Here is a 16,295-nt window from a genome sequence, read left to right on the forward strand (position 1 = left end):
GCAAAGCTTTAGATGGAAATGTCACAGATCTCACCTCCTGCATGTCAAGCTCTTACATTTTTCTCTCTATATATTTGTATTTGTGTGGGTGTAGCTGAAGCTGTGTATACAAATGGAGGATGCTGCTTCATGCAGCTAACAAAGGTCATTCTGCTAGTATATGAAAAATTAGAAAGCAGTTAAGGACAAAAGGTGATGCTTTTGTTATTGCCTTTAGAAAGAAAGTTGGACAACAAATATTTGGGAGACCCCCCCCACTGAGGATTAGATTTTCCCTAGAGTTCTTTTTCCTCCATTGCCGTCACTTCCCTAGATCACTTTCCAAGAGCAGGTCTCCTCATCCCAGCTGGACTTCAACCTCAGTCACTTAGCTGACTGGGCCTTTCTTTTGGTGTACGGCTTTCAACATGGCTACCAGTCACATGACCATCAGTCTTCTTTCTCCTCTGCTTGGGGTGGAGGAAAATTCTATTTGCTGTGCCTCATGATGTTTCCTTCCTAGCCTTGTTTATTGGGGCATTAGTGCTTTTGATCATCTTCAGATTCCCCCCCCCCCCATTCCTACCTGTATCTATTGATGTTTCCCTTTTGAATAGCACACAATCTGTCTTTTATTTCCATAGCCACCTTTCTATTGCTGCTACTTACAAAACAACAGGCCTGGCCCTGCCACTAAGCACACTAGACAATTGCCTAGGATGCTGGCTTCTAGGGGTGCCAAACTGAGTGCTCCCCATGTGACTCAGTGATGTTATCAGTGCAGGGGGAACACCAGAAGTAAGCCTTGCCTAGAATGTTAGACAGTCTAGGGCCAGCCCTGCTTCCATAGGCAATAAAGCCCAAAACAAAAGTTCCCTCTCCAGTCATCCTCACATCACATGGATGCAGTTCAAATATAATATGAAACAGATCACATGACTTAATGGGCTCCCACATTTCTGTCCCCTGTACTTACCAGGACTGGTATCCTCCCCACATCCATGTGCTTTTCTTGATAATTTTGGCTTCCATTCTTCCAAGCTTCTTTGTTAATAATAGTGCAGTCAAGTTGAAGCTGACTTAAAGAGATCACTCATGGGGGTTTCAAGGCAAAAGATAAGAAACATGGTTTGCCATTGTATTCCTCTGCATAGCAACTGTGCTCTTCCTTGGTGGTCTTCCATCCAAGTACTAACCATAATCAACCCTGCTTAACTTCCAAGCTTTGACAAATTTTGTCTAGCCTGGGCTATTCAGGCTGCTAACTTATTTGTTGTCTGTTCTTATATTAATGACGTTTCAATAACCGTGTGAGTTCTTTCTCAGACTCTTCTCTCTAATGCATCTGGTCCCAGTTTTGGTTCATTCGCTGCTGACTCCTCATCAGTTTGGCTGGGCAAATCTTGGGCTTTCTTTGAATTTTTCTGGTTCTGATTACTAGTGCCTCCCACTGATCAATATTTTTGTCTGTTATTTTCCTTCATTGTCACATTTTTACTTCTAAGTGTAAACTTTCTTTGTTACTTGCAAAACAGCTAGTCGGAGCTGTCTGTAGGAAGGGTAGGGTCCCTGCTTAACAAATAATGTGTCTCAATTGACAAATAATGTGTTCTAACAATATGTGGAGTTTTAGGAACTTCATGTTTCTATTATAGATGCCTCCACCACCACCCCTCCAAATAACAAGACACCACTAATGCTTCTTTGTCTTTCTGGCAAAATCTTTTGGACTCTTAGATTTATATCTGCTTTAGATATAATACTTGGAAGTCAAGGGCAGAAGCCCGACTAACTTGGGACGTTAAGTACAAAGTAGGCACTGTTGTTTGGAAGCTCATCTTTTGAAAACAAATTCAATAAAGTCTGGGTCCCAACTTCTAGCTCAATGTCTATTGAACATTTTATGAGTCCTGGCAGACATGTATTAAACATTATGTATAATACATAAGATCTCTCATCTTTTTTCTTCTGTTCACTATTTTTAGGGCACGGATATGTCAAGGCAGAGCTCCCCTGTTAGAAAGGACTGCCAAGGCTTTGTGCATCTTTAGCTCAGTGGGGTATTTCATTGACACTAAGGATCTCCTTCAATATTCTCTCTCTGTCTCTCTTGACATTTTTGCAAGGAGGGAGAGAGAGAAGGGAGGAAGGTGCATATAATGCTCCTACTGCTGAGCACGATGAATTAAGTCAGCTGGGGTAAGAGTGTGAAGTGGCAGGGATCCATTTTGATGAATCTCATGCTGATTTGTATCCCCAATTCTAGCTGTTAGGTAACACCAAACACCTGTTTTGAGTACTAGAGAAAGATGAAATAAAAATGCTATACAGAAAATATGCCCTGTACCTTGGCTGTTTGTTTACCGTCATGCGATAATTAATTTGGATTTACATTTTAGAAACTACCTGAAAAGAGGTGTTTTCTTGTGTTTGTTTGTTGTGATTCACTCTTCCTGGAGTGAGGCCGGGCAGTTCTACTGGAGAGGCTTAGCATTTCTTAATCTTTTTTCTTCTCCTTTGCACCAGATTACTTTATTTAACAATCTATTATCTATCAAACCAAAACCGAAAGAAGCTAAAGTGATTTCTTTGAAAATTGGTGCCTGGTTGGTTAACAGGAGGTTTATATACTTCTGTAATTTCAATCTTGCCCACAGACCAAATAATAAATGATGCTAGTGCTTTTCATTTAAATATCAGCATGATGACATTTACACAACTCTGTAAATATTAACTGTATGTCAGAATACACGAAATGTATGTTTTCTTTATAACACTAATAACACATGAGAAATAGTTGGGGGAGCTCATATGTACATACGCACAAAGAGACAAGATACTCCATTGCAGAAATAAGCTGGAGCAACTGGATTCATTTCACATATTTATGGATAATTCCTTTCTTCCATGGAAGTCAGGTTGGTACACATAGGATTCCCAGGTGGCTTCTTATCCAAATGTTATCACTTGCAATGATTATGATATCCAGATAAATAATGTATTCATCCATCCATCCATCCATCCATCCATCCATCCATCCATCCATCCATCCATCCAGTGTCCTGCTCCCAACCCCTTGGGGGCTCAGAACAGCTTACAAAGAGGCAAAACAATATAATTTAGAGTTAAGAAAAAACTCCTACTATTACATGGGAGCACCATTGGAAGAACTCGATGAAGATCTCAACTTGTCAGAGTATTAAGGAAAATTGTTTTAAGATGATGTATAGGTGGTACATGACTCCAAAAAAGCTGGCTAGGATGAGCAAAAAGATGTCGGATAGATGTTGGAAATGTAAAAAAACATGAAGGTTCTTTCTTTCATATGTGGTGGACCTGTGAAAAAGCGAAGGAGTATTGGAGCATGATACAACAAGAAATCTCCAAAATTTTGGGTTATGACTTCAAGAAAATTGCAGAGACTTTTTTGCTTGATTACAATTAGAAAAATTTCCAAAGGAAGACAGGACTTTAATTTGGTACTTGCTCTCAGCTGCTAGGACATTGTATGCGTAGCTTTGGAAACAAGGAAAAATACCAGAGAAATGGGATTGGATTGTGAAAGTTTTATCGTGGAGTGAAATGGACAAATTAACTAAAACTTTAAAAGACTATGACTTAGACTTGTTTAAAAAGGAGTGGAAGAAATTCAAAGGATATATGGAGAAAGAGTGGAACATAAAAAGACATTGGACAATTTTGTAGTATTAATTAAAAGTATTATATTTTGATAGATTAGTGGTACCTTTAGAATTGAATTCAAATTTGTAACTTCGGGGAAGTCAAGATTGGAGGGGGGGGGTGAAATATCATATGGTTTAGTGTAAGAAAAAGATAATTAAATATTGTAACCATGTGTTATTAATAAATTGGTAAAACACAAGAAAAAACTCCTACTGTTGGGCTGCTCCAGTAAACTGTGATCTATGAACCACTAAACCAGGGATCAAAAGCACTTCATCTCTTGTCCTTTGGGCATGGCCAGAAGTAAGTCTGCATGGCCAGAGGTAAGCCGCCCTGAGCCTGCTTTGGCAGGGAGGGCAGGATATAAATATGAGAAATAAATAAATAAATGTCTGCAACAAAAAGGGAAATAGAAGTTTCTCTGTCATGTGCCTTCAAACCCTGGCTATAAGATGCCCAGAAAATTAATCTGGATGCAGAATTCACAAGAGATCTCAGGCTGTAAATGAAGCAATTCCTACCATATCCAGCAAGTACTTTAAAACTGGAGCAGAGAGGAGGTCCTCATTAATGGCATGAAGGCTGCAAAAGTTATGGGAAATCCTGCATGGTAGCTACTGTCCCATGATTGTTTCCCATGTTGCTCTAGTAACACGTTTGTTTTATAAGAATGACAAGATTCTCCAGTTTTTCTTAGTGTGTCTCCACATAAAACTCCATGATCTCTGGAACAGACAAATGGGCTGGGTCCAGGATGGCAGCTTGGGGCACATGGGAGGCGTCCCAAATTGGGCCAGCTCAAAATGGAGTGGCAGAAGCCAGTCCATATGCTAACCCACAAAGCGCCTGTATCCCGCTAGGGATGTCCTTTGCTGTGGTTAGACAGCTGTTGTGCACCATCCCCATAGCTTAGTTTGGGTTTCTTTCCCCCCTGTTCATTTATCGGTCATGTGCATGTGCGTCCATGGCTTGGAAGTTTTTTTAAAAAAAGCTGGAAGTGCCTGGGGCAGCCTGGCGAGTTCCATGGAAGTCAGGTTGGTACAGATGGGATTCCCAGGTAGCTTCTTCACATCACCAATGCGCCTTGCATGCGCACTCCAGAGTTCAGACACTTGCTTCAGAAGTGGTAGCTTTTTGAGCCATGACTGGGACGCCTATAGACGGCATGAGTGGGATGGCAGGAAGATGTGTTTGTTTGGTTACGCTTTTTTGGTCTGCCAGCATTCTGTCCCTATGCCAGCTTAAAAAGCTGGTCTGGACCCAGCCATGATGTAGTTCTTTCTATGCTAGCATTGGCTCTCTCTCACTTTATTTATTTGTATTTATTTATTTATTTGATTTATATCCCGCCCTCCCCACTGAGGCGGGCTCAGGGTGGCTTACAACATAAAAAACATAGAACAATAAAATTAATAAATATTAAAATACATATTCAATAATTTACAGTAGTAAAAACAATTAAGACAGAAGAAACAGTGACAGTCTATTAATTTGGTGTTAATCTGATGGTGACAGGCTTCCTCTGAAGTTCTTAAATGCCAGTCATTTGTATGCTAACTTGAAGAGGACAGTCTTGCAGGCCTCGTGGAACTGCCCAAGGTTCCGCAAGGCCCTCACTTCATCCGGTAACCGGTTCCATCAGCAGGGGGCTGTGATTGAAAAGGCCCTATCTCTGGTCGATTTCAGTCGGGCCTCCTTCGGCCCGGGGATTACTAGCAGATTTTGTGATCCAGATCTAAGTACTCTCTGGGAGACATGTGGGGAGAGACGGTCCCTAAGGTATATAGGTCCTAGGCCATATAGGGCTTTAAAGGTGATAACCAGCACCTTGTAGCGAACCCGGTATACTATTGGCAGCCAGTGCAGTTCCCGCAGTCCCGGCTGAATGTGCTCCTGCCTGGGAAGCCCTAATAACAGCCGGGCCACAGCATTCTGCACTAGCTGCAACTTCCGAGTTTGGCACAGGGGCAGCCCCATGTAGAGGGCATTACAGTAGTCCAGCCTTGAGGTGACCATTGCATGGATCACTGTTGCCAGGTCGCCGTGCTCTAGGAAGGGGATGAACTGCCTTGCCCGCCTAAGATGAAAAAATACAGATTTAGCAGTGGCTGCTATCTGGGCCTCCATTGTCAAGGCAGGCTCCAGTAGTACCCCCAAGCTCCTGACCTTGTGTGCCATTGTTAATGGCGCACCGTCAAAGGCCAGTAGTGGAATTTCCCTTCCCGGACCACCGCGACCCAGGCAAAGAACCTCTGTCTTTGCTGGATTTAGCTTCAGTCTACTCAGCCTAAGCCATCCAGCCACAGCTTGCAGTGCCAGGTCCAGATTTTCTGGGACACAGTCAGGCCAACCATCCATCAGCAGATAGAGCTGAGTGTCATCAGTGTACTGCTGACAACCCAGCCCATACCTCCGGGCAGTCTAGGCAACGGGGCACATGTAGATGTTAAACAGCATCGGGGAGAGCACCACCCCCTGAGGCACCCTGCAGTCAAGGGCGTGTCTCCGGGACAGTTCACCCCCAATCGCCACCCTTTGTCCGCGACCATCAAGGAAAGGGGAAAGCCATTGTAAGGCCAACCCCTGAATCCCCGCGTTGACAAGACGGCGGGTCAGCAACTGATGGTCGATCGTATTGAACGCTGCCGATAGGACTAACAACATCAGTGCCAAGCTGCCTCAATCCAGGTGCCGCTGGAGGTCATCTACCAGGGCGACCAGCACTGTCTCCACCCCATGGCCTGGGCGAAAGCTGGACTGGTGGGGATCTAAAATGGAAGTGTCCTCCAGAAAGCTCTGTAACTGCAGTGCCACTGCCCACTCAATAATTTTACCCAAGAAGGGTAAATTCGAGACTGGCCGGTAATGTGCCAATTCGGCCGGGTCTAGTGTTGATTTTTTCAGGAAAGGGCGGGCCACAGCCTCTTTAAGAGGTGTTGGAAAACGCCCTTCCATAAGGGATCTATTCACGATATAGGATATCCCGTATAGGATATCTGAACTCCCTCCAGCAAGCTTTAATAAGCCAGGAGGGGCAAGGGTCCAGATCACAGGTTATAGGGTGTGCAGTAGAAAGGATCCTGTCAACTTCCTCTAGGCTGAGAGTACTGAAGCAATCCAGAACAGAACCAGAAGACAGGCCCGTGCCTCAAGTTCACATACTGTCTCCAATGTGGCGGGAAGGTCGTGGTGGAGCGACGAGATCTTATCTGCAAAGAAATTCGCAAAGGCCTCACAGCCGATCTCCAATTCTGATATTACTGGTACAAGATGGGAGAGGGATTAGGGTTTCCAGCTCTGGGTTGGGAAATTCCTGAAGTTTTGGTAGTGGAGCCTGGGGAGGGCAGAGCTTGGGGAGAAAGGGACCTCAGCGGGTTATAATGCCTTACAGTCCACCTTCCGGAGTGCCATTTTCTCCAATTGTAATTCCAGGAGATCTTCAGGCCCCACCTGGAGGTTACCAACTCTAGATGGGGTCACGGGACATACAATGGGTCTTTAGTTACATTAGAGATTAACAAATACTAGGGCTTGACTATTATGTTTACACATAGAAAATATATGTTTTGTTAGGATGAAAATTAGTATTTAATAATCTTAATACTAGTAAATATAGTAAGTATTTATTAAGTTTATGAAACAGGTTCAGATGACATTCCAAGGTAACATGTCTATTTGCGTATGCAGGCTATTGATTAATAAGCTATCTGCATGAGAAATTTCTTTCACATTGTCCCGCTGGCTTTAATGGAACTACTCTAGATCAACTGAACCAGAACTGGCTTATTAAATAACAAATTAGTAAATTCAAATAAGAAAGAAGGTGTTTTGTTGCTACAACTGGCGAACCTTCTTTAGAACTCTGTTTCTTTGACAGCCGTGAGCATGCTGAAAGTTACTATTGAGTAAGCCATTTACATTACGTGCTTTGGATGTCCAACAGTGACTGATATAAATATTTTATTAGGCAAGCCGGCAGGTTTCTGAAGATTATATGTCTTATCAAGTTGACCCTTATAATTATGTTGTCTTCTGTAACTGTGGGATCTCTTTTAATTTTGCAGCTCCGTTGTAAATATTGAACCAGAAAGTATACAATCATAAGCAAAATGAAGCAGAGCACCAGAGCAGGTGTAAACAGGGAATCTCCTGACTGCTGGAGTGAAGATTCACATTCTGATCATTGTTACAGAGGGTGCAAAGGAGAACCTTTAATTATGGTGGTTGTGGCAAATTCTGAGTGCATCAATTGGTTTACTCCCCAAGTATACTTATCCCCAGCAATCATTTTGAGTAAGCCTCTTTTCTCCACTGTTCTGTTTGAAATGCCAAAATGATTTTAGGACTGATAATCTGTTTACTGATGTCAAGGCAAAGTGAGGGCAAGGCAACACATTACACATAACACATTTACTAGCTGACTTTCTCCCTTGTGGAATTCAGGGAAGCTTACAATATAAAGAAAGCACTATGAAAAACACAATAGGAACAACCACTATAAAACCCAGGAGACATAGATTCAGGTGGATAGCTGTGTTGGTCTGAAGCAACAGAACAACGTTTGAGTCCAGTGGTGCCTTTAAAACCAACATTTAATTCTGGGTATAAGCTTTCGTGTGCATGCACACTTCTTCAGAAACATTGAAACAGACTATCTTAAGCCTTACATATAGGTAGAGAGAAGGGGAGGGGGTTAGTTGCCAGAAAGGGCTAGTTAGAGTCAAGATGCCTAAGTAATCGAGCAATAAAAATATAGCTAAGAGTGGATTAAAGCAGTTGGTAAGGCTTGTGAATAGGTCTGAGGACTAAGTAGATACACACTTCTTCAGATACATTCACAAGAAGGAAGTCTGGTTTAACGTATCTGAAAAAGTGTGCTTAGTAACTTGGTGTACTTAGTCACATGCTAAGTCACTCAGTTCTTACTTATACCCCCAATTAAACTCTGCTGGTCTTAAAGGTGCCACTAGACTCAAACTTAGTTCTCATATCCGTTTGTTAACTCTTAATTTGTATTCTAATTTGTTGTTATTCACAGGTCTTACCAACTGCTTTAATCCATCTTAGCTATACTAATTGCGGATGTGAGGGTGATCTGGCTGCGACATCTGTCACCCCATTGAGCGCCGTGGTTGATTCGGGTGATCAGGCTGGCTAGGCAGGTGTCCCCTACCTCCCTTACCGCTCCATGTGCATCCCTCCCAAAGCTGCGCGCTTGGTGGAAGAGGGTGACCATCACAGTTAGGGGTGTACTGTTCTTTGGTCATGAGTATACTCATTGCTCAGTTACACTCACTCATGATGACTGTCTAAATTTGGTATTTCCCCAAATAGGGAAAGATCGTAGGAAAGATTGTTGTTTCATAGAACCACCCCCCTCAGGAAAAACCCTACTGTTATGTAATAAGATCAACCAAAATATCACAAACAGCATTAAGTTAAATTAGTAGAAATGTCTCAACTGTATTTTCAGCCAGCTTCACTAGAGTTCGTTAAGCATTTTGGTTTTTTAAAAAGTTATTTATTCCACTTTCATTGAAGCTTGCTTCTGAAAGATGCTACAGCTTCTGGCCCCAATCCAGCAAAGCTCTTAGCCATGTAAGTAGTCCTAGCAAGTCCAAACATGCAAAAAGTATGTAACTAAGTGCTTTGTTGGACTGCAGCCAGAATGTTTAGAAGATGGATCCCTTGGTTTAATAGATCAACACATTTCCCAGCAAGGCTTCTGTCAGTTGTTCTGTGCTTGTACTTCAGTGTTTAGTATGTTCAGTAGCAGATGCAGATGTAATTCCTCTGTTTCCAGGTATTGAGGAAGGTTTTTGCCCTCCCTCATCAGATGGAAGGAAGCCATGGCACTCACTTGGGTTCTAGCAACTGGTGTCACCTGCTGGCACCTGAACTGGCCTCTCAGAACCACGAATCTCTTCTTCCTGCCCAAAATCAAGTTAGGACACAAAGCTGCCTTAATTTCAGACCTTTGGTCCATCAAGGTCAGCACTGTCTATTCTGACTGGAAGCAGCTTTTCAGAGTCTCATGTATGATCTTCATATCACCTACTACTTGATTTTTCTTTGTTTAATGTTGAGGTTCTGGAGATCGAACCTGGGATCTTTTACATGGAAAGCATATGGTCTACTGTTTTTCCATAGCCCCTCCCAGGTTGCAGGTTATGGCTGATATCAGACAGAGAGTCAAGTTAGTGCCTTCTTCTTTCTTCTTCTTCTTGGCTTGGCTTCGCGAACGAAGATTTAAGAAGGGTGCAATAGTCCACGTCTGCTGCAGGCTCGCTGGTGGCTGACAAGACCAATGCGGGACAGGCAGGTCCGGCCACAGTGGCTGCAGGGAAAAGTCTGATTTAGGGTTGGTGCTGTAGCAGTGCGATTCTTCCTCAATCTCCTTTTGTCCTCAAGACCAGCTATGCGTGCGTTCTCAAAAGAAGAGACAGCCTGGTGGATGGTGTGCCTCCATGCTTTGCGATCTGAGGCTAGGTCAGACCACTGGTGATGGTTGATGCGACAGGTGCCAAGGGATTTCTTCAAGGAGTCCTTGTACCTCTTCTTTGGTGCCCCTCTATTTCGATGGCCGGTGGAGAGTTCGCCATACAGGGCAATCTTGGGAAGGCGGTGGTTTTCCATCCTAGAAATATGCCCTGCCCAGCGCAGCTGCGTCTTCAACAGCAGTGCCTCGATGCTGGTAACCTCCGCCCGCTTGAGAACTTCAGTGTTGGTCACAAAGTCACTCCAGTGGATGTTGAGGATGGTGCGAAGGCAGCGCTGATGAAAGCGCTCAAGGAGTCGCAGGTGATGACGGTATAAAACCCACGATTCGGAGCCGTAGATGAGGGTTGTCATCACAACCGCTTTGTAAACATTGATCTTTGTGCCTTTTTTTCAGATGCTTGTTGCTCCACACTCTTTTGTGCAGTCGGCCAAAGGCACGGTTTGCCTTTGCCAGCCTGTTGTCGATCTCCTTGTCGATCTTAGCATCTGAGGAGATGATGCACCCCAGGTAGCTGAACTGCTGGACTGTCTTCAGAACTGATTCACCCACAGTGATGCAGGGAGGGTGATAATCTTCCTGGGGTGCAGGCTGGTGGAGAACTTCTGTCTTCTTCAGACTAACTTCTAGGCCGAATAGCTTGGCAGCCTCTGCAAAGCAGGACGTCATATGCTGCAGAGCTGATACCGAGTGGGAGACGAGTGCAGCATCATCAGCAAACAGTAGCTCTCGGATGAGTTTTTCCATTGTCTTGGAGTGGGCCTTTAGTCATACAAAGTCAAAATGTCCACCCTTTGGTATTATTGATTAAACCTTCAGAGAGAGAAAGGGATTGTGCACTATCTCACAAGAAGCCTAGGTAGTTCAGTTTCTGGCTGGCCATAGTGTCCATGGTGTGGCTGAAGCAGTGGGTGCCTTTTTGTCTTTCTGTCTCTCAGGATCTTCCAGGGACAAAATAAGCCTTGCATATGAGACTGTTTTGTGAATGTTATGTGATGCATCCAGAGAACAAAGGCAGAGGAACTGCAAATATTTAGTGTGTAGTACTGAAAACTGGGTGTCAGAACTCATTCCCACAGACAGCCATACACTTTTCAGGTGCAGGAGAAACTGCTTGCTATGGAAGAGATTTACCACTTCAAGCTTTTGCATTACTGAGGAGAGACAAGTACAGGCACTCCTGAGAGGCATTTTTCGGTTAACATTTTATTGTGTTTTAAGGCAAATACAGAAACAATTATCAGAAAGTAACATTTCAATCATCCTATTTGTCCTATTATCCCATCCCTGAAATTTGTGAGAAACCCCACATCATATAGTTCACTGGTTTTCGACTAATGGGCCCATAAGAGAGGTGACATATTGACCTAACACGGCTTAATGCATTAAAATCAATATTTGTTTTCTTGGTTTAGGAGTTGGAAAAAACAAACAAAACAAAATGGTGACTGGAGGTAAAGACTCTTCTAACTTCCACAGTTACATAGAAAAAGGAACACCAGCAGGCACATCCCGGAATGATATAAGAAAAATCAACACAGTTGCTTAAGTTCAGGAGTTCTTCTCGCCATTAGATTTGGTTGCCCTGGAGTTTGTGTGCGTGTATGTGACGGGGTAAGGTCAGTCTTATATTGGTAATTCAAGCGGGTTCTGGTGTAAAGCAGTAAAGGCTAATGAAGTAGCAAACCATTACAGGGCTTTTTTAACAGGAACACGCAGGAACGTAGTTCTGGCTGGCTTGGTGTCTGGGGGTGTGATCTAATATGCAAATGATTCCTGCTGTAGAAAAAGCCCTGTAAACCAATATGTGTTGCAGCTTCATCATCATTGAAAGCTTCCTTGAAAGACAAAAAGAGGCAATGGGTTTCTGATGGGTGTCAGGAAATATTAGTAGTTTAATGTTTAGATTAGTTAACCTTGGTACTTTGATGATGAGGGGACAGGAAGGATGCGTTTGGTGTACCATGGACTTGTACATTAACATAGATGTCACACAGAAGGGATTAGGCGGAGTTCTGGAGACAGAGGAAGAATTGTCAGATGTTGCCATTCATCTTTGAGAATGCAGATACATTAACCTGATGGTTAGGTTAACCTGCTGGGTAAACTCATTGTCACTGCCATTCCATTGCTGAGTTGGGGGGAGGTTTAGCCCATTCCCCTTCTCTTTTCACTCTTTATTTTCAACTCTCTCTCTTTCTCATTTGTTTCCAGTTGAAGGGAGCAAGAGAATGCTTGCCAAAATATATAACTTTTAAGGAAAAATTAGGAAACAAATAGTTCTAATTATCTAGTGGTTCAGTTTATTACCATCAAAGATCTATTGAAATTGAAATAAATAAGATGTTGGGCTAGCAGCTCAAGGCTGCTTTGATTCTTGCCTGACGCTCTCTCTCTCTCTCTTTCTCTATATAATAATATATAAATGCACAGTGAATTGGATGAGGGCATGGTTGGCATCTCAGGAGCTGGTGGGCTAGAGCAAGTCTGACCACGTTCATGTCATGTGGCTCTCAGTTTATAATGATAAAAAATGAAATAAATCTACCTATGTTCTTAAGCCCCTCTCCTTTCCAACATTGGGTGGCTCAGCCCTCGGTGCACAGAGTGGACAGATATTTTGTGCCCAAGGGATTGTTGTGGTGATAGGTATTTTGCATTTGCCTGTCATGGTGATAGGTGTTAGTAACCTTCCAGATATCTATCTATCTATCTATCTATCTTTCTTTCTTTCTTTCTTTCTTTCTTTCTTTCTTTCTTTCTTTCTTTCTTTCTTTCTTTCTTTCTTTCTTTCTTTCTTTCTTTCTTTCTTTCTTTCTTTTTCTTCTCAGCACATCTTGGAGACTATTAAGTAATTGCTTGCCAGAAATTGGTGATGAAACAGTTATAGGAGAAGCTGGACTCTGGCTTTAAGAATTGCTGATGGAATTCTCGCAGTCCTTCTCTGATCTTCTCAGTGCATCAGAACCCTGGTTTATTGACATGTAATGAGATCAGGATGTCATTACATCAATGTCAATGTAAACACTGCTAAGTTAAGTCACGGATGCCTTACAAGATCAGCAAACTAATCTCCTCTGGGATGCCAGCTGGCTTTTGTTAACACTTAGGCTTAGGATTGTATCTGTTCGCTCTAGTGCCTGACTTCCAACAAGCATGGAAGCTTTGACACCCTTCACTCCAGTGTTTAAAATGTGTGGCACTATTGACATTTTGATTCTTGTGGGATCTTGTCTAAGGACAGATGTTATTGACCAGGTAAAACAAACAAACAGATCATTAACCACAGAAACCCAGCCATCTCCTGAGAAAGTCTATGGATTTCTTGTTTATTTGTGAAGAGCTTTTTTATTACATGGAATTCAAATACAGTTTTTTAAAAATGGTATTTTTTATTTCCAAAGTGTGCCTGTATTTTTCCAAGTCATGGGAAAAGACAGAAGTAGTCATTTAGATTATGAGAACATTTTGACAGTACAAATTATACTCCTATTTTAAAAGGGGGGGATTGGGGAGGGAGAGAGGTAATGGGAAGATTCTACCACTATCATAGCAATTTACCCAGACTGATTGTATGAAGGGGAGTTAATCTGGGTTGCTACCATTACAGGAACAAATCCACAAAGCTACATTCTCTCTCTCTCTCTGCACATTGTAATTTTTTGTAATAGTATTTTGGAGATCTGCCAAGAATTCACAGTTCAAAATCTCTGGTGCCTCCATGTTCACAGAGCTACAATTGCCCTGGCACCCCCCAAATAAAGACATGGGACTATGGAATGGGTTTAACTAATTTTACTTAAACTGTGGATCTGTGCCCTGGCGGGGAGGGAGGGATACAAATAAAAAGTATTATTATTATTATTATTAAATATGCCAACATAATCAAAGGTCAGGCTGTGCTAGGCAGCCTGCCAGTGGCTGCCTTTGTTGGACTGATCCATCTGGCTCCAAACTGCAGTCTAAGCTCTGCTCATGACCTGAGTTCAATCCCAGTGGAAGCTGGCTTCAGGTAGCCAGCTCAAGGTTGACTCAGTCTGATTTCCCACTAAACTTACGCCGCTCTTACTCTCCTCTTCTTCGTGGGACTGCTGCTGGATTTTGCACAAACTGCCCCAGACCAGCGAGTTGTTCCACCTCTCTTCAAGTTCTCTCCACAGCAGGCAGGATCCTCTGAAAACCGGTTTATGTCTACCCTGAAGGGAACTTGAAAGGGGGTGGGGTAACTCACTGGCTCAAGGCAGCTTGTGCAAAATCCAGCAGCAGCCCCACAGGGAAAAGGAGCAATGAGACTGAAACAAGGTGAGTGGGAAATCAGTCTCAGCCTTCCATCCTTGTGAAGTCAGTAAAATGACTACACAGCTTACTGGGGGTAAAGTGTAGATGACTGGGGAAAGCAATGACAAACCACCCTGTAAAAAATCTGCCAAGAAAACATAATGTGATGTCATCCCATGGTGATGTCACCTTTGCCTTCTGCACATGAAATGCCAAGCCTCGTTCCCCTTCCCTGAAAGCATCTATCAGGTTTGAAAGTTGTTGCTCAACAGCAAAAGCGCTGCTTCCCAAACCTACTCCATTGTGATGGCTGTGATTAGCTGTCATGCACATGCCCTTCATTATGTCCAACGTCACAGGGCACTTGCCAATCATTCCTACCTGTTATGAGCAACCTGCCCTATTCCTGCCTAACTAGTTATGACCTAAACAGTCAAAGACCAAGTCTACTTAATTTAGTGATACCATGAAGCAGGCAAAAAAAAGCTCCTCAGCAGCCAATTAGGGAAGCACCCCAAATTCCTGCTTGGCTCTGGAAACAAGCAATCAACTAACCCCTCAATGAAGGGAGGAGTGGTAGAGCAGCCATTAGCAAACCTGCCCTAGAAGAGGCATAGCTTTAAACTCCTCAGTGTGTCTCCCCACAGCTCCTTAAGCTTTCAGGCCCCACCCAGGGTTGCCGGGTCTGGGTTGGAAAATACCTGGAGACTTTGGGGGTGGATCCAGGAGATGGGATTTGGGGAGGGGAGAGACCTCAGCAGAGTACAGTGCCATGGAGTCCACCCTTCAAAGCAGCCATTTTCTCCAGGGGAGCTGATCTTTGCCAGCTGGAGATCTGTTGTCAAAGCAGGAGATCTCCAGGCCCCACCTGGAAGGTGGCAACCCTGCAGGCCACTCTAGTGCTGCCTCATGCTTCTTTGAGAGCAACAGATCTACAGCTTTAATGTCAGGAATGCCCTTTCCCAGGCCTTCCTAGGGATGGGCAACTTTCCTTTTGTACTGGCAGAAATTCAATAAGTTTAAAAGAGATGCTTATTGCTTAAACTCTGTCCATAGTACTAGTTTTCTCACCTTTTGGTTCACTTCTGTCCTTCACTGCCCAGTGCCCCTGGCAAGAGAAATATGTTTGGTATTTGCAAAATGGATAAATAATTTAAGAAAGAGCCTTTTCTATCAGATATAGAGGAACAGAAATCAATAAAGTGCTGTAGATGTATTGTAATCTATGCCGTTTCTACAGGAACCTGCCTGTGTCGGATAAATGTAACCCAACAAGACCTCTTTCAAAAACACTCCACCTGTCAAGGCGAGAAAGGTCACATTGTTTGAAAATGACTAATGATTAGTTTACAGTTCTCAGAGTATACAAGTTCCATAACAATGGAATTAATCTTTTGAGGGACAAAAATTAGAAGGTAGTTTACTCCCAAGGGAGATGTGCTGGGGTTTTGCATTATTAGTTATGATGAGCGCACTCATCAGGACAGACAGCAAAACCCCAGGATGTCTCATTGTTTAATCAGTTCGGGTAATATCAAGTTGATTAATCAGCTGCGCTTCGTTCTGACAGAGGCTGTTCATTTTCGCAGCAGTGGTAATATTTCCATTCCGTATAATATAGTTGGTGGTTGAACTAATAGGAATTCTGCTCCCCTATACTGGACAGCAAGAGCGACCTTTTGTTACGTTTGATATTGCCCTTGTTGTCTTTACAACTACAACATTTTCCCTGGGATAATGGGATTATGGTTTCCTGTGTTTGCGCAGAGGGCTGAATGAATGACGCCCACGATGAGACTATTGTGGATAGCTGTTTGGAATCACCACCGGCCTGAAACAATGTGTGGAGATGTGC

Source organism: Heteronotia binoei, chromosome 3 (genome assembly GCF_032191835.1).
Source record: "Heteronotia binoei isolate CCM8104 ecotype False Entrance Well chromosome 3, APGP_CSIRO_Hbin_v1, whole genome shotgun sequence".
NCBI lineage: Eukaryota > Metazoa > Chordata > Lepidosauria > Squamata > Gekkonidae > Heteronotia > Heteronotia binoei.